The 21975-nt window shown below is 42.8% G+C and overlaps 1 long non-coding RNA gene across 1 annotated transcript; it reads right to left on the reverse strand.

Annotated features, from left to right (window-relative positions):
* Positions 1 to 1383: 1383 nt before the first annotated feature.
* LOC142070631 (uncharacterized) lies at positions 1384 to 20855 on the reverse strand. The gene is made up of 3 exons (XR_012666556.1): positions 20729 to 20855; positions 1843 to 1923; positions 1384 to 1504 (listed from the first exon to the last, which is right to left on the reverse strand). It is a non-coding gene; the product is annotated as an uncharacterized LOC142070631 (long non-coding RNA).
* Between the last annotated feature and the right edge of the window lie 1120 nt (positions 20856 to 21975).

Genomic DNA, 21975 nt, shown 5'->3' on the forward strand with positions numbered 1-21975 from the left:
AGGGAGTGTGTGTGTGTATGGAGGGGGGAGATAGTGTGTTTTGGGGACAGAGAGTGTGTCAGCATGCTGTCTTGTAAGTTCAGACAGCAGCAGGAAGCAACCAGTCCTTAGGCAGTGGGAGGGGGAAACCCCAACATCAGCCCCCGCCTCCCTCCCTGGGTTCTCTGCACAGCAATCTCTCTCTCACACACATGCACACACAGAGACCGGCCTGTGTGTTCACCGGCATGAGCATTCTACATTAGTGGTTTGCTTTTTGTCCCGGAGCAGATCAGCACAGCATGCAACGGCTGTCAGAAATGGTGCTTTGAAAGGGGAGGGGCGCATGTCTCCAAAGCTGCTGAGTTCAAAACAATGACAGAGCAGTCACTTGAGGCATTATGGGACAGCTCCGGAGGCCAGTTACAGTGCAGAAAGCAATTAAGTGTTCACACTGGCAATAGGGCGCTGGAGCCTCTGCGCAAATAGCCTTCTGACTCTCGTCAAGGTGGGGTTTTTTACAGCGCTGCAACTGAGGAGTTTCTGCGCACCAAGTGGCTTGGCAGTGCGTACACGTCTGCAGCTTGAGCGCAAAAAGCTGCTTTACTCCACAGAAACTTGCCAGTGTAGACAAGCCCTGATTCTCTCCTGCTTTGCACCTTGTGTTATTCCGGTGAAAAGTGGATGTAAAACTACCAGATTAGAACAACTGGGCCTGATTCTTCTCCCACTTACACTGATGGAACTTCATTGATTTCAATGGAGCTACTCCAGATTTAGGTCTGGTCTACACTAGAGACATTGGTATTACTGTGTTGCTCGGAGGGCTTCTCCCGTCGACAGAGCTACTGCCTCTTGGGGAGGTGGATTAACTACACCGATGGGAGAGCTCTCTCCCATCAGCCTAGAGCATCTTCATTACAGGGCTGCTGCAGGACAGATGCTTCGGTGCAGCTGTGCCAATGCAGCGTTTTAACTGTACAGCTGCCCTTACTTAAGTGTGGGAGAAAGTTCAAGCCATAGAGCTGGCCACAGGTGTAAATTGCGTGCACGGGTTGCCAGGGAGTGGAGAATCAGGCCCTTTGTTTTTAATGTGGTTGCAGAGGTGTAAGAGAAGAGTTTATCCCTGCATTTGGAATGTAACAATTCTGCTTCTGATGCACAATGTGGAATAGGATCATCTCATGCGCCCATTGCTATCAGTCTCTGCAGTGCCACTAGGAGTGAAAAGGAGTGAAAAAAAAATTTGTTCTTGATGTAAGCAGATATGACTGTGAATACAGACAGGTGGCCTGAGTCTCCTGTCACTTGATCCAGGTTGTTTAAAACACTTTGTTTTTTGTTAGTTAACTATTTAATTCAAATTCTTGAAAATCAGTTGGGTTGAAATATCTCTTTATTAAACATTCAACACCTCTCTCTGCCTTTCCCCCTTCAATTGAGGGCTGAGAAATCTCCATCTCCAGTTTTCTGGTCTTGTTAAGGAGTCTTCCAGCAACAGCAGGAAAGACAAGTCTTCTCATTTCTGAGGTAAAAAATACAGAAGCAGATTTAAAAAAAGAAACCCTCTCAGCCCTCTTTATCCCTCCTAAAGGAATAACAAAATGGCAAAAGCTCAATTTTGTTTTCTGTTGTGGGTCCCCTTTAAGTTCCAGATTTCTCCTTCCCATATAATATTCCTGCCTGTTATTGTATCCCAAACTCTTCGGGTGCTGCAGATAGCACAGTTTTTTGCTCCCCATATTTCAGTGCACTCCTTCCCCTGGTCAAGACAGATTCTTTTTCTCCCCACTGGGACATATTACAGTTTCTTGCATCACATGCTATTTAAAGGGGGTTCAATCAGAAAATATATTTAATTACCTTTTTGAGAAGTTGACAGATATTAGAGCCTACAATTCTGAGAGAGATGTGATCTTCAGCCAGCAATCTAGATCCATGACCCTAAGAGCTCATAAAATCAAGAAGAGTAGTGTTAGGCCCACCAGAAGTTGCGATATTAACTCTTTCCTTTTCAGGGAATGGTGTTCAGAACCCCATAGGTCTCTAGGATTTCCCTTTTTCTGTGATCATAGAATCATAGAATATCAGGGTTGGAAGGGACCCCAGAAGGTCATCTAGTCCAACCCCCTGCTCAAAGCAGGACCAATTCCCAGTTAAATCATCCCAGCCAGGGCTTTGTCAAGCCTGACCTTAAAAACCTCTAAGGAAGGAGATTCTACCACCTCCCTAGGTAACGCATTCCAGTGTTTCACCACCCTCTTAGTGAAAAAGTTTTTCCTAATATCCAATCTAAACCTCCCCCACTGATTCCCCAGCTGTAATGCTGCTCACCTCTGTGCAGTATTTCTTGCCCAAATCTTCAGTCATATTCCCAGTGTCACCAACTGCAACTACCCTGATGGGATATTTAGCCCAGACACCCCCGTACGAATTTAAATTGTACATTTTGGCCCCATATGTACTACAACTATAACTGGATCAGGGGCCTGGCTACTGCACACATGTTCCTTGATCAAGTTATTATAATCCAGACCAAAAACACATTAAGATGGAGTCAATGTTGAGAGGTTTCAGAGTAACAGCCATGTTAGTCTGTATTCGCAAAAAGAAAAGGAGTACTTGTGGCATCTTAGAGACTAACCAATTTATTTGAGCATGAGCTTTCGTGAGCTACAGCTCACTTCATTGGATGCATACTGTGGAAACTGCAGAAGACATTATATACACAGAGACCATGAAACAATACCTCCTCCCACCCCACTCTCCTGCTGGTAATAACTTATCTAAAGTGATCAAGTTGGGCCATTTCCAGCACAAATCCAGGTTTTCTCACCCTCTGCCCTCCCCCCCCCCCCACACACACACAAACTCACTTTCCTGCTGGTAATAGCCCATCCAAAGTGACCACTCTCTTTAAAATGTGTATGATAATCAAGGTGGGCCATTTCCAGCACAATTCCAGGTTTTCTCACCCCCCCACCCCCCTCCAAAAACCACACACACAAACTCACTCTCCTGCTGGTAATAGCTCATCCAAAGCGACCACTCTCCCTACAATGTGCATGATAATCAAGGTGGGCCATTTCCAGCACAAATACAGGTTTTCTCACGCCCCCCCATACACACACAAACTCACTCTCCTGCTGGTAATAGCTCATCCAAAGCGACCACTCTCCCTACAATGTGCATGATAATCAGTTTGTGTGTGCAGGGGGCGGGGGTGAGAAAGTTTGAGAACCCCTGATCTAGCCAGTTCGATGACCCATCAAGGGCAATCAGCTATATAATGAACCCACTGAAAGAAGCCGGGGCTTCCCTAAGAGTCAGCAGGACATGTAGGGATATGGTGATGGACAGGGGACTCTCATATGCTGTGAGCTTGTGTTTGGGACAGAGGATGTACAAGCCACATGGGAGAGAATATAAAAAAAAAGTTGCATTTTATCTTCAATCCTGCTTTTTACCTCTGGACCAACTTTTCTACAAACTGAAACATTGAACAAAGGAGTGGCAGACCCATCCAAGCTTTGGATGTGTTACAGGGGGACTCCACAAGCCAGAAAACTCAAAAATGCTGCTAAGAACCTGATATATGGACTCTGAAGTCTTATGTATGTGTCGGATTGCTTTGACCATTTAACAACTCTCTTTTTAGTCTTTTATAATAAACCATTAGTTTTAGATACTAAAGGATTGTCTGGCAGCGTGATATTTTGGGTAAGATCCAAACTGCTATTGATCTGGTAATGTGACTAGCCCTTTGGAGTCAGAAGAACATTTTGTATAGTGAGCAGAGTTTTTAAATAACTCCTCACTTTACTGGACCTATTTGCTGGCTGGGAGCCAGAGAACTGGAATGCAATAAAGAGGGCTCTGGGATTTCTTTTTTCAGCTTCTTAATAACCAGTGCGGGGGATCAGGAGCACAGTATCTCACTGGTTGGTGAATCTAACTTCAGTGTTAACCTCCAGTTTTGCAGCTTTCCTTTTGCAGCCTGCCTTGACCTTGATATTTTCACTGTGGACTATGCTACGCACTATTCGTTCATCTGTTTGGGGGTGGTATGCAATGGAGCTGGATATCTGGACATCCAGTAGCCTGAGCACTTCACACAAGAAGTGAGAGGTGATTTGTGGGCCTCAGTTGAAAACTATGTGGTCTAGGAGTTCATGGAGCTGGCCCACATTGTGCAGTAGGAATTGGGCAGTAATCTCAGCAGTGGTCAGCTGGTTGCAGGGGATGAAGTGGGCCATTTTTTGTCAGGCAGTCCACATCTGTGAAGACTATGGCGTGGCCATCAGATGGTGGGAGCTCCACATTAAAGTCTAGACTGATGGTGGAGCAAGGCCTAGCTGGAGTCTCCAGGGGTACTATGGTGCCAAGGGGTGCCAGGGATACTGTGGTGCCCTCCTTTAGCTCACCATAAAATATCTTCTGTGGCAGTTGCTCATCTGACATTCTGGTGACATGACCTGCCCATCTCATCTGTGATTTCATCAACAGAGTATGGATGCTTGGAATACCTACCCATATTAGATCTTCTCATAAACAAAGTAGGGAAATAGAACCTAGATGGAGCTATTATAAAATGGGTGCATAACTGTTTTGGGGTGTCTTGGTACGTGCACACCACTTGCAGGAGTCCACATATGCTTGGACCTTAGCCCACATGTGGGGCTACCAGAAAAAATCAGAACCAGATGTGAGGTCTTCCAGTGGCCAATGTGATCCACCAATGGAGCATCATGGCACAGCCGCAGCACCTCCTGTTGGAGACGCCTTGCGGGCACATATATGTGCTCATTGAAGTATGTTACCCCATCCCAAATAGAATGGTACATCTTAGCCCCCAATGGCAAGGGGCTGAGTCATTTGAGCAAGCAAGTCTTCCTTCAAGATCGATCAGATAAGGGAGAGCAGGTCTCACTGGATTGTGGCATTGGCAAAGTTACCAGGCTTGAGGAGGTAGCGGGGGCTCAAAAGTCCATTATTTGCTTTCCAGGTAGTATTTCCCCTTCTGCAACAGAGCACCAGCTTTTCCATTTCGCCTTCCCGGGCGGTAGGTAACAGTGAACTCAAACCAAGCAAAGAAAAAGGCCCTCCTTAGCTGCCTCTGGTTCAACGCTTGGGCCTTGTGGAGGTACATGAGGTTCTTATGATTGATGAATACCTGTATTGGATACCAAGCCCCCTCAAGGGTGACACCATTCTTCAAATGCAGTTTGTATAGTGAATATCTCCTTGTGCCATATTTCAGTTTAGCTCAGCGGGGCTAAGCTTCTCAGAATAGAATGCACAACTGGGGCCTGAGTTGCTGTGAGAGTACCACCCCTAGGGCCACATTGGATGCATCTGCTTCCAGTGTAAACAGATTAGTTGGATCAGGGTACACCAGGCTGTAGTGAAGGTGGCCTTTAGCTGGTCAAAAGTGAGCTGGGCTTCAGGTGACCAAATGAATCACATAGCTTTATGGAGAAAGGAAGTCGGGGTGGGGGGTTATTACTTGAGAGAAGTCAGTGATGAATCTTCTATAAAAATGTGAGAAACCTGGGAACCAGTTAAGTTCCCAGAGGGACTGGGGTTCTGTCTAGTTACGAATGGCTTCCACCTTCTGTTGATCCATCTGGATTTGCTCTGGGGAGATGATGTATCCCAAAAATTCCATGGCGGCCTGCTGGAAAGTTCACTTTTCTAGTTTGGCATACAACCCGTGCTTCCATAATGTCCCCAGGATGGAACAGATATGGTAGTAGTGCTGCTCCAGGTTCTCAGAAAATATCAATATACTGTCCAGGTAGATAATCATGTATTGATCCGGGATATCCCATAACAAGTAATTTATTAAATATTGCAGGGGCATTGGTGAAGCCCAAACGGCATCACCAAATATTACTGTCCATACTGGGTACAAAAAGCAGTCTTCCATTCGTCCCTAGGCCTTATGCATACTAAATTGTCTGCCCTCAAAGATCTAGTTTTGTGAAGATCCTCGCCATCCTCAGGCGTTCCAGCAATTCTGGAATGAGGAGCAAGGGGTATCAGTTACATATGGTCACTTGGTTCAATGCACAATAGTCTACTCAGAGTCGTAGTGACCTGTGTTTCTTCTTCAAAAAGAGGACGGATCCCCCTGCTGGAGAGGTAGGTCACCAAATCTAAGCAAGCCCTTGGCAAGGTTTTCCTGCATATACCCATGCAGTGCTCCCAGTTCTGGTTCTGACATGGAATATATCCATCTATAGGGCACCTTTGCCCTGGGCTGTAGGTCTATCAGGCAGTCATGGTCTCTTGTGGGGATAGCAAATCTGCATTCTTCTTCTTGAACACAGCCAGGTAGTTGTGATACTTGTTGGTGGCTGAGGTTCTGGCCTGGAGCCACTCCCGCCTGGTTAGCACTTGCCATCAGGGGCTCTGCTTCTCAGGGTCCTAGGCGCAGGTCAGTTAGGGGTTGGTTGCTTCGTTAGAGACACACATTCTGACAATATTCAGGAGATAACATGGATTGTTCTATTCCAACCATATATATATATATAGGTAGAGGTCAACAATGTAATCAAACAGTCTCTGTCTATGCTGTATTCTGTTAATTCAAAGATCAAAAGACCATTTTAGCATTTAAATTAACTGTAAACACGGGATATCCGCTGTGTTAATCTCTCTTTGAAATGCATAGCCAATCATCTGAGAATGGTTGAAAAACAGGCAGTTTCCCTCATGTTAATTCGTGTAGCTAAGTTTCGGTATAAAGGATCCTTGTGTTCTGATCCTGTCATCTCAGATCTGCTTGAGATTTCATGCAGGAGAAGCTTAAGCAACCACGACTGAGATCCCAGTTCTGACTAGATCATCCTGATATAAACGTTGGACTATAACCTATGGACTATTTCTGAAAGAACTCTTTGCATCTACAAAGTTCTCCATCTATGTTATGAATCTGAATCTCAAGACTGACTCATGTCTGTATGTATTCTGTTTTTTTTTCACCAATTCTCTCTCCCTTTTCTTTTAAAATAAATTTCAGTTTAGTTAATGAGAATTGTCTGTAACCATGTATTTGGGGTAAGACATGGAATATTCATTAACCTGGGAGGTAATGTGTCTGATCCTTTGGGATTGGTAGAACTTTTTCTTTTATATGATGAATAAGATTTTTATTAATCCTCATCATACCTGACTTGGGTGTCTAGGTGGAGGCCTGAGGCTGGGTTACTTTAAGGGAACTGTGTTGTTGACTTCTGTGTAACCAGTGAGGTATAACAGAAGCTGTATTGTGCTGGCTTGGTAAATCTAAGTATTGGAATATCCACCAGCTTTGGGGATTGCCTGCTCCATTCTTTGCAGTTCACCCTAATTGAGTGACCTCAGCCGGCTCCCCTGGGATTCCAGTCACAGTGGTGAAATAGAGACACCTGCTGGCTAACATTTGGTATTAAAATGACAGGGAAAACAAATCTAAAGACAAATACTCCAAAATATAAGTGTACAGATGTAGTGATATGCCTCTCTTCCCACCGCTATCCCAGTTAAAAGTAATTTATTAAGATACATTTTAATTAACCATCCTATTGATGAAAATAAAATAATGAGCAGGCTGGGGAAAATATTGCTGTGGATTATGTGAGAAATTATCCAGATAGAAAAGTGCATGATTTCTTTACTATCATTACTGATCTGTCAAGACCAGCTTTGTGTTGTGAAGGACTTCCCCCCCCTTGTATAGTTGGTAGGCAGAGTGGGAGGGTGGTAGGTGTGGTGTGAGATATGAGCAGCAATGCCATGCCAAAGGTTCACTGTTTCATTGCTGGACATTCACTCTCCTCCCAGCCCTGCACACTTTCTCCTCTCAAACCAGACACATACATTCTCCTCTCAGCCCAGACACATAAATAGATGTCTTTGGTGAGGGCCCATCCAAGGAGGCTCTTCCTTTTCCCCTTTGGGCTGAGCAGAATCCACATTCTCCAATGCTTGGGAAAGACCAAAAGAGAATTAGAAATAATAGAACCCATTGCCCTAGCTCCAACCCTAATGATAAAAATAGTAATTATAATACACAGTTACTAATACTAAGCAATAATGAATTAGAATAAGTATAATACAAAGATAATTATAAGTATAATACAATGATAAATAATAATAAATACTTATTTAATAATAACGATAATATAATTGAAATTTAAAGCTATTAATAATACAGTTTATAGATAAAGCTAGTGCAATATACATTGTAACTGCTCTATAAGGCTAATTATCATAATACTTTATAGGTTTTATCCTAATGGTAATACCCACAGTAATGAGTAGTAAATAACTCAACTAATGGAATAACATAAAATATAATAAATAACAAGATGTCTTTGGCTGCAGGTGACTCTTCCTATTTTGGTTGAGGTCTATTGCAGGGCTAGAAAAGAAACGCAGTGAGATACTGACCCATCAGCTCCTGAGACCCTTGGGCACTCAGCTCTTGCACATGCTGCAGCCTTGGGGCTTGTACATGGAAACAAAGAACTGGAGTGGGTGGGTGAAGTTCTGTGGCCTGCAATGTGCAAGAGTCAGACTAGATGATCATGACGGTTCCTTCTGGCTTTAAAGTCTAGGAGGCTATGAGAGTGTTACACAGGCCAGAGGATCTTTATCCCTAGTAAGGATCATTTTTCTAGTTATAGCAGCTAATGTAGGCACAGGCACTGGCTTCTTCCTGGCCCTGGGGATGCTCAACTCCCCACTCTGCCCTTTCTTCTCGGTTCCCCTGGCACTAGAGGCTGAGCGATCATGCCAGGGTGATTGAGGAAAGGCACCGGGGAGTCTGAGGATGCTGAAGGATGATGCCGGTAACACTGAGGACACCCAGGAAGGTGCTGGGGTCACTGAGGATGCCCAGAGAAGGTGCCAGGGAAACCAAGGACACCATGGGATTGCGCCAATAAGATGGACGATGCTATAGAATCATGCTGGGGAGACTGAGAACACCATGGGACCATGCTGGGGAGACTGAGGGATGGTGCCAGGGAGATCCAGGATATTGAGGGAAGGTGTCAGAGATCTAGGAGGCAGAGGGAAGACACCGGGAAGCATAGGTGTTGACTTTTATTTTTCCCTAGGGGTGCTCCACCCTGGCTTCGCTCTGAGGCCCTGCCCATGAACCTTTGAAATCAATTCTTCAGAAGATTACACCCCAAAGTAAAGTTCATCCAAGCTGTGAGGAAGGGGTCATGGAAGGAAAATTGTGAAGGAAATTTCATGCTGGCTTCTTCCATTGGTGGTGTTTGATAACATGCAAATTGATCTGTTTCCTGCAACCTCCTCCCCCTGCTGTCTTGATGGTCCTGTTTACCTTCTATGTAATTTGCACTGCCATTGTCTTATCATGTACGTTGGAGATGCCTTCCAGGTGACAGAACATTCCTTTGTTTAGGGTGGGGTAACTTTAGTTTTGCCTGACAGGCACACTTTGATAACATAATTTCCAATATGCTTGTAATTTTGATTTTTGTCCTCCATACATACACCACACAATAATATTAATGATCAGTATGATATTAACTTTCAGTTGATATCTTGCATGACACCTTTTAGATACAGGGTATGACATTAGTGAGTTGAATATACTGGTCAAGCCAGCTGATTCTCACAACAAGATACCAATGAGCCCCTTGTCCTCTTGCATTGGGATGCTGTTAGGATCACAGCTGTCCCATCATATCCATTGCAATCTCTAGTTTTGCAGAATGAAGGAAAACGAGTGGTTCCCTCCATTCTGGAAGCACTTTCAGCAATGAAGACATGGATCCATATGGTACTTTTGCTAGCTCCAAACCAGAGAGGGAAGTAGGCTCATTCCTTGCACTGAAGAACCCTTCTTCAACACCAAGAGAGTCTTTTATCCTTATGGCACTGACACAGGTGAAGAATTTTCCGCAGTCCATTTTCTTGTTCCAGATCCAGAGGCTGGTGTCACTGAGGCTCTGGAATTTTTATCTTGACTTCTGAAGAGGGCCTTTCAGCAGAGGATGGGATTTTGTGGCCCTGCATGGAGTTCCTCAGAATTGGAGAATTCCGCTGCTAAAGCATCTTTCAAAAGAAGGCCCTGTAAGTGGTTCTTCCTTTCTTTCTTGGCCTTTCATGGAAAAAGATCTACGAACAGGGCACTGGGAAGGAGAATGTTCTTCACCAAGGCAGCTGCTAAGGCCAGGAAGGCTGGTGCACAGGAGATGACATACCTAAACTACGACTTCTGGATGGTCATGTCCAACATATCAGATCCAACTGGGAACTACATGCAGAAGGCTCCAGTGATCCTGCAGCACCACAAGGCATCTGTCCAGACTGAGAATGTGCAGCGCTCACCCTAGAAAAACTACTGGTAAAATATCCCCAAAAACTCTTCTCCATTTCTATCCCCATCCCTGCTGCTCAGCCTGACATTCTGAAATCCTCAAAGCAGCCAAACACCAGCCCAGCCCCTCAAAGGAATCCATCCTCCTACTCCTCCTCCTGGTGCTGAGTGAACCAACTGAACTGAAAGATGCAGTTCCAGGTCCACAGCAATTCCAGTGCTGCCAGACTCAAAAGAGCAAAAGTCATGAGATTTGGCCCCCAAGTCATGAGATTTTTAAAAAAATCTAATCATGTTTTTAGTCTTTTGACTTTTAACTCCCCCCTACTCTTCTGCCAATGTGTGTGGGTATTTCAGGTTGAAAAGTCAATGTTTAATGCACACAATATGAACATCTCTCCCTGAGTGCTCTCCCTGATCTTTTTATTAGATCTCAAGCACTGTAGCAATATGTTCAGAGCCCCCCCAAACATTATAGTTACCCAAAGTCTGAGATGGTTTTAAATGATACACAGCCAGGCTTCTGGAGGCCCTCCTTCCATCCATCTGACAGGGAGTAAAGGTGTCAGCTCCTTGCCCAAAGAAAAGTTCCCTCAGATTGCTCCAAGGTGTTTACTTTTACTTAATCTTTTATGGCTAACACAAACTCATAACTCAGAGCAACCCCTAGGGAATTACCATAGTAACCTGTACTGGGTCACCAATTCTCCTAGCTTTAACCAATTACTCATTATCTCTTATCAACAATACATTCCTAGTATTTCTAGCCATAATAAACTTATATGTCAGGGACACCAAATTCAAGGTTGCTGTCCACTTACTCTATTCCATTCTTTTCGTCTGTTAACTCTCTTCCCCTCCTCGCATTCTGATTAGCAAAGCTGCAACTGCAGCAATTTGGCCTGGCCTATGAGAGTTGTCAAGGTTCCTTCCCCACTCTGAACTCTAGGGTACAGATGTGGGGACCCACATGAAAACCTCCTATTCTGCTGAGCCTTTGCCTTCTCCATCTCCAGTGCATGCTTCCTCTCTTTTTCCTTCTCCATCTCCATCTGTCTGAGTTCTACCCATCTTTCATGTTCCTTTTGTCTTTCCTCAGCCTCAAATCTGGCTAATTCCAGCTTCTGTTGAACAGTGCAGTCTGTCATCTTAACCTCACTGTTTTTAACTGACTTTACACCTGAGAGTTAGAAAGAAAACAAAACAAAACAAAAAAAAAACCTTGGCTTGTAAAATTTTGCTGTGCTGTCTGGATACCTATGTTCTCTGATAGTGATTGTCAGACTACAGAAAAATCCTTTAAAAAAAACCCTAACACCTTTGTCTCCAGGTAAATAGACAGAAAACCCCTCTAGTTGCTCTTAGGAAAAAAAAAAACTTCTTCAGGTCTGTGAAGACTTATGAATTTCCCTGCAGGAGGTTAACTACCCTACCTTTAGGTCGAGAAAACTCTAGCTCACAAAAGACAATTCCCTTTTGTCTCTGCTCTGGCCCCAAAGCAGAGAAAAAAAAACCTCTAACTGCTTTTAGCTTAAAAGCTGCTTTCCAGCAGCCCAAAGGAAAAAAAATATTTCCTTTTAAAATCTGTGCTTCTGGTTCAAAAAATCTCAAATTGATCTCAAAATGATTTCAAGTTAATCCCACCGCTCTGCCACCATGTCAAGGTTCCTTCCCCACTCTGAACTCTAGGGTACAGATGTGCAGACCTGCACGAAAACCTCCTAAGCTTATTTTTACCAGCTTAGATTAAAACTTCCCCAAGGTACAAACTATTTTCCTTTTTCCCTTGGACTTTATTGCTGCCACCACCAAGCGTCTAACAGATATATAACCAGGAAAGAGCCTACTTGGAAATGTCTTTCCCCCAAAAATCCTCCCCAAACCCTACACCCCCTTTCCTGGGGAAGGCTTGATAAAATTCCTCACCAATTTACATAGGTGAACACAGACCCAAACCCTTGGATCTTAAAAACAATGAAAAAAACAATCAGGTTCTTAAAAGAAGAATTTTAATAGAAGAAAAAGTAAAAGAATCAGCTCTGTAAAATCAGGATGGTAAATACCTTACAGGGCAATTAGATTAAAATCATAGAGAATCCCTCTAGGCAAAACCTTAAGTTAAAAAAGACACAAAAACAGGAATACCCATTCCATTCAGCACAGCTTATTTTCTTAGCCATTTAAACAAACAGAATCTAACGCATATTGAGCTAGATTACTTACTAAGTTCTAAGACTCCATTCCTGTTCTGTTCCCGGCAAAAGCATCACACAGACAGATAGAAAGAGACTTTGTTTCTCCCTCCCTCCAGCTTTTGAAAATATCTTGTCTCCTCATTGGTCATTTTGGTCAGGTGCCAGTGAGGTTATCCTAGCTTCTTAACCCTTTACAGGTGAAACGATTTTTCCTCTGGCCAGGAGGGATTTTAAAGGTGTTTACCCTTCCCTTTATATTTATGACAAGAGTCCTGACAATTATTTCTAGCTATGTGGTGTTCTGCTTTTATTTAATGGTGGCTAAATACCACCCAAATGTCTGTGGTTTAGTTTGGTCAAGTTCTGGGGTTACACTCATGGCTTGAATGCTAGCTGCAGTTGCAGCATCTGAGTAAATAGTTCTCTTAATAAAGAGTTAGTTTTACAAGCATGGAGTCCTTTCATGTTATTCCCCATCGTGCCGTACATGAAATTGGGTATGTTATGGTGCATAGCAGAGAGAGAATCTGAAGATCTAATATTTCCAATGTAAAAAATCAGCAGGAAAAGATGTTTTTTTAAAAAGTCAATAGCAGTTTTTATACATAGGAGAGGAACAGTAAAGCGGGGGTGGGGAGGGAAGAAATGTTAGCTGAAGTGCACATTTAATTTCTATATCTAAAAATAGAATAATTTAAATTATAAAATATTAACGTTAACTGATGTGCTAGGATGATGTGGGCTGTAGGTGTTTGTGGTGGTCTGGCCTTCCTTTCTGCCACCTACAGCTGGCTTGTTTAGAAGCACAAACCAGTTTATGTAATTCAAAGTGACAAACCAGACAAACTCTCAGGCCAGATCAGTACAGGATGTTTGTTATACTACAGCTTTACTAACAACCTACCCATAAGTTTTAAAAATAACCAAAGAACAGTAACAATAGTGATATGAGTATGTAGCTGTGAGTCCTTTGCTTTCTGTGTACTGCACCGTTTTATTAAGAACTGCTGAAACAGACATTTTGAGAGGTAGAGTTGCTACATACAGCTTGTTAGAACGCACACACTGTGCTCTTTAAGGGAGACTTTCTAGCTTCTCTCTCTTCTTTTTCTTTCTTCCTTGTAGGGTATCTGTTTGCTTTATATGTAGTAAAGATGTGGACGGGCTCTAAAACCATAAGGCAAGAGAAAGTGAAGCAGCAAGGAATAGGGATCCTGATAAAAGCCCAGAGAAGTCAATGGGAGTCTTTCCAATTCATTTACTTCAGTGGGCTTTGGATCAGGCCCTAAGAGAAGAAAGGAGAAAAGTGAAAGGCCAGATTTTCAAATGTGTTTAAGCCCTAAAGATGCAGATAGCACCTTATGGAATTTTCCGAAGTACCTAAACAGGTTAGACACCCAACCACCATTGAAATCAAGATACTGCAACAATGAAGGCCATGGGAGTTTTGTAATTTAGGCTCCAATTTAGTAAAGCACTTACCTGTTTAAACTTAACTTTAAACACAGTCTTAAATTTCATTGTAAGCAATGGAAAGATTCCCCTTGACTTCACTGTGCTATCTGGACAGAGATGAATTTAAGAATGTACGTAAGTGCTTTGCTGAATTGAGGGTCTAACTTTACCACCTGTTATCTGGATAATATTGATAACCCTGAAAGATATAGAGGAACTTGTCAGAGACATAAATGAGACTCTGGTAAGGGTTCTGAATTCTCTCTCTCCCACCTCTGACCCCCTAAACCGCTGTTCCAGTTGGAGCAAACAGTAGCAGGTGGTTAAAAAAATGGTAAGATCTTAGAAATTCCACAAAGGAGTTCAGACTAAAAACCTTAACTCCAAAATTAAATATCAAATCTCCCCTTAAATACTCCAGAGCACTAGGTCTTGTGGAGGACAGCTGTGTTAAGCAACTCTAGAGATTCTAGCCCACACCATTTAAAAAATATTTCAAAAACTAAAAAACCAACAAACAAACCAAAAAAAAAAAAAAACCAAACAAACAAACAACAAAATCCCTTAAGAATGTGAGAAACATTAGTATTGTAAATTCCATGGGTGAAATCCTGGCCCCACTGAAGTCAATGGAAATTCACTTCACTGGGACTTAGGATTCACCTCAAAGCTCTGAAACATCTTGATTCCTATGAAAATGTGTACACATGCAAAAAACCAGTAACTCCTTGTGGCCAGAGATTGTGAGTGAGAAATGTCAGGCAGACAGGTTTTGATCTGAGGAATTCAGAAGGGAGCTCCAAATATCATGCATACAGGACAGCTAATTAATTACAGGTTTAACTTTGTTTTTATAAAAGGCAACACAGCAGAAACCTTATATCTTAACATTTTGGCTTTGTGGGGTTCTTTGTTTGGGAGCTGTATACTCCTTTAATAACTTGCAAATGTGTGAAATTAAAAATTAAACAAGACTAGCTAGAATCTATGAAGCCACATACAAAAGATGTATGATAGCTTCCTTCCTTTGGAAAGACTGACCCTTCTGTAGAGCTATTGCAGCAAGTGTGGTGGTGGGGGAGGGAGATGTAGGGTAAATACATCCCTTAACACCACAAAACCAGCTTGCTTTCAAACTGTCCCTCTCAGTATTAGTTTGTATTTTTCCATAAAGGTCTTTAGCTTAGAAGCAGAAATATCAATGTACCTTTATTTTTCATGTAATGTGTATGCACAGCTATGTAACACTTCTTGGAATCAGATCTATGTTCAAACATCTGGATCTGAAAAGGTCTAGCCTGTGTGGCTATGGTTACAGTCGTCTTGGCTATAATCATCTTGGTGTAAATCATGTTGGGTCGGAGAGATAAATGCTTTAAGATTGAAGAGGAGAGACTCTCCTCAAAATATATTGCCTCAAAACAAAACAAGAAGCTTTGGGCCAAATCTGAGAACTGGGCCCTTTAGAGTGTTCCAAAACTTAACAGGCTACTTTTAAAGCTTACTTTTTGATTAACAGTGTTAGTTATAATCATTCTAATTTTGCCATGATCCAATGAGAAATATTTTTAGCAAACATATTTGTCACCCCAGGGATGCTCCAGAATAAAAGCATTTGTTTTAAAAAGTAATTGTTTCCATCCATCCCTCATTGTTGAGGAGAGAACCTTCATTATACCTGGTTCACTTTCTCAAGTCTTCAAAACCAGGAAGACTAGAAACATGGGACCGACTATAATGTTGCCCTGCACCTTGTGTGGGTCACTTACACCAGTGCAAAGTACACGCAGAACGCTAGTGTGACATTTCACTCCATATTCTTTATGAAAATATGCTTATGATATGAATAGGACATAACTGAGATGTACTTTATGCAATATGGATCTTGTAAGGTATTATTGGAAAGATTATGATTTACTGAATGTGATTATCCAATTTGTATGCCTGTATCATTTCTGTATCTGAAGTTAGGAATATTAATTATGTATCTGTATTTAAAATGTGTTACTTTGGGTGTCACCCCCCACCAGCGCTTCAGGTACAACAATGGAAAAGCCAGACAGGGCTAATGGGCCATTAGCAGAGACAATGGACTGTGAAAGAGCTTAGTCTTCCTGTGGATGCTGGAGAAGGCTTTTGATAGCATTCACAGGACCAGCCTATGGCGCATTCTGCAGGCATATGGAATCCCTTTCCATATAACCAACACCATTAAAAGCTTTATTTCAACTTTACATGCAGTGTTGATCACAGTGTGCTCAGTTTTGAAGTCAAAACAGGAGTACGACAGGGGTGTGTCATGTCTACAATCCTCTTCATCATTGCCATCGACTAGGTAATGCGGCATATTGCAGAAGACATGCCAAGAGGCATTAAATGGACACTCTTCGCATCTCTTGAAAACCTGGACTTTGCAGATGATCGCTCTCCTATCACATACCCAACACCATATACAAGAAAAAACAACTCAACTCAATACATTCAGCCAGCAAATTGAACTGAAAATCAACAGCAATAAGGCAGATATCATGACTTTTAATATTGCCTCACCATCACCAGTACAGATAGAGGATTATGTTCTCACTAATGTAGAAACATTCACATACTTGGGCAGCACCATAACCAGGATGGTGGAACAAGCCAGGACATCCAGAACAAAATCAATAAAGCCAGGAACACCTTCAGGAGCTTAAATACAGGCTGGAAATCATCAAAATACAACACCAAACCCAAACTCAAGATTTATCAGAGCTGCGTACTTTCAACACTACTTTATAGTGCAGAATGCTGGGGAATGAGAAAGTATGACATGTCCAAACTGTCTTCATTCCATACAACCTGCCTCAGAAAATTCCTCCTTATCTTTTGGCCCAGAACAATTTCAAACCAAGATCTACTGACACAGTGCAGCCAAGAGGATCTGAGCACCATCATTGCCAGGAGGCGTTGGAAATGGATCGGTCATGTGCTTCGGATAGAAACTGATTCCATCACCAGAGTAGCAATAAAATGGACACCTGAAGACAAGTGAAAATGAGGCCACCCAAAAACAACAGGGTGAAGAGCTGTGGAAGCCAAGCTGAAAAACCTGGGACACAGCTGGGGAACCATTGAAAGACCTGCCAGCAACAGACAGGAGTGGAGGAGCTTCGTCACTGCCCTAAACGCCAAAAACGTAATAGGAACATAGAATCATAGAATCATAGACTTTAAGGTCAGAAGGGACCATCATGATCATGTCTGACCTGCACAACACAGGCCACAGAATCTCACCCACCCACTCCTGTAATAAAACCCTAACCTATGTCTAAGCTATTGAAGTCCTCAAATCATGGTTTAAAGACTGCAAGGTGCAGAGGATCCTCCAGCAAGTGACCCGTGCCCCATGCTACAGAGGAAGGCAAAAAACCTCCAGGGCCTCTGCCAATCTGCCCTAGAGGAAAATTCCTTCCCGACCCCAGATATGGCCATCAGCTAAACCTGAGCATATGGGCAAGACTCACCAGCCAGACAACCAGGAAAGAATTCTCTGTAGTAACGCAGATCCCACCCCATCTAACATCCCATCACAGGCCATTGGGCATATTTACTGCTAATAGTCAAAGATCATTTAATTCCCAAAATTAGGCTATCCAATCATACCATCACCTCCATAAACTTATCAAGCTTAGTCTTGAAGATGATGATGATCAGCTCTTACAAATGGGTATTACTGGCTTGGACTAACCAACAGAGCAAAGGGATGGGAGTGGTATGTAAGCTATTTCAGCTGTGGCTGGCAGGTGTGGGGGATGTTGGCACATCTGGCTGATCAAACCTAGAGAAAAAATCAAATCTCCCGAAGCAGAGTTGAGGAAGTGGTACTTGCTGGTTAGTTTTGATTTGGGGTGAGGTAGGTTGTGTGTGTGAATGCATGTATATATAAAAGGGGGACAGACACTATCAGTGGCCCTGTTACTTAATTTAAATGCCAACTTCACAATGGAGTCAACTTTATTCCCATGTTTTCACCCTCTCCAGAATTCCATTGAAAAATGATGGCCAAAACTTGAACTGTGCTTACCTTAGCATGAAGCTAAGTTACTGTCGACTGTGTGTTTCTAAGGACTTGTCTACACTTGAAATGCTGCAGCAGTTCAGCAGCATATCTGCACTGCTGTAGGCCAAGTGGACACTGCACACTTACTGTGGTATAACTACGTAGCTCGGGGGGGTGAAAAATATAGTTATACTGACCTTAACCCCCCATGTAGACTGCACTATGGGGGTAGCTCTCTTGCTGACATAGCTATTGCCTCTCAGGGAGGCAGAGTTATTAAACCAATGAGAGAGCTCTCTCCTGTTGGCTTAGAGCATCTTTACACAGAAGCAAAGACTTCCCTGGGACTGACAACAGCATAATACCTCTATAGTTGCTACATTCAGCCTTGTAGCCTTTTTTGAACAGAGTCAGAATAATTCCCTTCTTCCAATCATCAGGAATGATACTGGTGTGTCAGATTGTCTGGAAAAGCCTATGCAGTCATGGTACAATAATACTCTAACCTGTCTTCAGCAACTTAGTCAAATTCATTCAGCCCTTTGCTTTCGACAAACGTCTCGCAGAATTGCCACCTCATTTTTTTTCTTAGTTCCAACTGCTGTAAACATCTCTTCACTGATCCATGGTTGATATTTGAAGGGCTGAGGCCACAGCACCAAGCTGGCAGCAGTCAGCACTGCGGGCAGAGGAAGTGAGACTTCAGTCTGTAATGTTTCAGTGGCCTTACACAGGTCAGAACAGAAAGCTATCTGATAGCTTGGATGTAATACGAGCTTGGATGTAATACGAGCTGCCTTCCCCACTCTGAACTCTAGGGTACAGATGTGGGGACCTGCATGAAAACCTCCTAAGCTTACTTTTACCAGCTTAGGTTAAAACTTCCCCAAGGTACAAATTAATTTACCCTTTGCCCTTGGAATTTCATCTGCCACCACCAAACTTTAACTGGGTTTACTGGGAAAACGTAGTTTGGACACGTCTTTCCCCCCAAAATCCTCCCAACCCTTGCACCCCACTTCCTGGAGAAGGTTTGGTAAAAATCCTCACCAATTTGCATAGGTGACCACAGACCCAAACCCTTGGATCTGAGAACAATGTAAAAGCATTCAGTTTTCTTGCAAGAAGACTTTTAATAGAAGTAAAGGAATCACCTCTGTAAAATCAGGATGGTAGATACCTTACAGGGTAATTAGATTCAAAACATAGAGAATCCCTCTAGACAAAATCTTAAATTACAAAAAAGACACACAGACAGGAATAGTCATTCTATTCAGCACAGTTCTTTTCTCAGCCATTTAAAGAAATCATAATCTAACACATACCTAGCTAGATTACTTACTAAAGTTCTAAGACTCCATTCCTGTTCTATCCCCGGCAAAAACAGCATACAGACAGACACAGACCCTTTGTTTCTCTCCCTCCTCCCAGCTTTTGAAAGTATCTTGTCTCCTCATTGGTCATTTTGGTAAGGTGCCAGCGAGGTTACCTTTAGCTTCTTAACCCTTTACAGGTGAGAGGATTTTTCCTCTGGCCAGGAGGGATTTTAAAGGGGTTTACCCTTTCCTTTATATTTATGACACGAGCTTTTGGTTGAATTGCACTAATTTTGGCCCATTCACTGTCTGCATTCAAAGGTGTAAAAGCAGTTTTGTCAGTAGAAGTTGATGGTCAGTGTCAAGTGGAGCACCTCTGTGAAGGCGTACATCAGTGACCATTGACCACCAATGATTGTTAATGAGGACATGATCAGTAACAGTCACAGTGAAACCATCTGGGCTGTACCAGGTCAGTTTGTGAAACCTTGGATGACAGAAGAGCAAGTCAATGGTCACCCTGTCATTGGCAGCTGCAAATTCCAGCAATCACTGTCTGTCCCTGTTCTTCTGCCCAATACCAAACTTCCTGAGAGTACTCACCCAGGTGTCATTATCTTTTCCTTCCTGAACATTAAAGTTACTCAGGATCATGATAACATCTCTCATGATGACATATCTTCTTGGAGTTTCATTGAGGAATAAATGCAGTTGCTGGTAAAAATCATCTCCAGCCACATCATTGGCCTTGTACCATATACTGTGATGGGGGTAAAATGTCCAGAGCTGGTAAGGAGTCAGATGCTGCTAAGTCACTCACTAATCACCTACCAACCTGCAGTGCCCATCGGTCATTGTGGGAAAGTACAATAGCCACCCCTTGCTGGAGAAACCTATTGGGGCAGCCTGACAACAAAAATGTATAGTGCTCAACATTCTTTTCCCTGGCCATCACACTTCAGATAAAATGCAGATATCAACATTCAGACTTTTCAACTGCTTGACAATGAAGATGGCTTTACCTGTTTCAGACAGTGTTTGAATGATCCTGGCACAAATTTTACATTTGCCCCGAACATATAGCATACCGGAATGGCACTTTTACAAGGTTTCATTGGTAATTTTTGCCTCAGTGGCAGAGAAACTCTTGGCTGTTTCATCTACAAGGACAATCAACTAGATCATCACAGGTGGTCAGCTTCAGTATAAACACCCTCACGATGTGAACATACCAATCCTTCTTGTTAGTGTTCTTTCAAAGTGCACTGAAGTCAGTGGAAGAGTTCTGTTGGCTTCAATGGGCTTTGGTCAGGTCTTTACTGCTTTCCTTGCCTTTTTCTTTCCTGCCTGCATTACTGCCCCCCTTCAGTTTCTGCACCCAGTAACATTCACCCTTACTCACCATCCTCTTCTCAGTTAGTCCCTCCCTCCAGTCTCCCTGCAAGAGTCTTTCTTCCATTTATAACATTTACACTTCAGCCTTCTTGCCCACATTCATGAGAGATTATGAGAAAAATGTCTTTGCTGGGTAGCTCTTTGCTGACATAATTTGGCATGAGCAGTCAGCAAACATCACTGTGGTTTTAGCAAACTTTAATGCTTTGGCCACAATGTGAATGTCACTGCAGGAAGTGGAGAAAACTTCTGTATCTGATCACACTCTTTCCTGTCACTGCCTGTGAAATGTGCCTGGTATTGCTTTTTAATACAAACCAATTTCAATTGTACAAAGACCGGGCTGTGACATTGGGTGATGTCAGGGGAGTGAAACTGGTATAAAACTGGAGTGATTGCAGTGGGGAATCAGGCCCAGAGACTTTAACAATCTGAATAAAAATCCCATCTATTTTCAACTGTCCTTCCATGCCTGCCCAAGTTCCCCTCCCAACTGACTGTGATGTCAGAATCCGATGAGTTCTCCCATCTCATAAACTATTTCAGTATTTTCCATTCACTTTGCACTCACTTTGTTTTGGGGGAAATGACTATGTATGGTGCCAGGCCATGGGGAATCAGGCCCATAGAGTCAGAAGTCAGTGTTCTATATTGGTGTGTTACTGCTCAGAAGCGTCTGGTCTCTCCAGCCCTTCAGGAGTCTTGTTTCAGCTCTGTCTTTAAATGGGGGCAGGGGAGGGGTTGTTGAATAGCATCCAAGACTCTAAGGTAGAGTCCACACCACCAGATAGGAATACCTACCGACACCCTCTCTCTCCTTTTCACTAGGATTTAGCCCCTTACCCCCTGCTTAGCAAGTGCAGTTCAATTGAGGGTAACCTCCTCAGTCAGGGCAGACTAAGCACAGTTCTGCTGCCCTTTGCTCAGACAATAAGGACAACAATATAATCATTTCCCCTGCATTCAAATTTAAAAATTTTATTAAGATTATGTTGAGAGAAAAAGAAAACGGTACAGAGTTGAAGCATAGAAGTTTCTGGTTATCAGGGAATAAGGTACAGATTATCAAGGGGTGCGAAATTCAGTTTAGGAGCTGGTGGCGTAAGGAATACATGATCTGCAATCTCCCCGATTGGGGGTAAAAGTTTAACCGGTCAAAATAAAGACATTGAGATATGGGGGTATGTTGTTCATATAATGGCTATGTTCAGGTGTAGAGTATAATGAGCGGATACGATGATAGAGATGGATCTA

This window comes from Caretta caretta, chromosome 1 (assembly GCF_965140235.1).
Source record: "Caretta caretta isolate rCarCar2 chromosome 1, rCarCar1.hap1, whole genome shotgun sequence".
In the NCBI taxonomy this organism is placed as follows: domain Eukaryota; kingdom Metazoa; phylum Chordata; order Testudines; family Cheloniidae; genus Caretta; species Caretta caretta.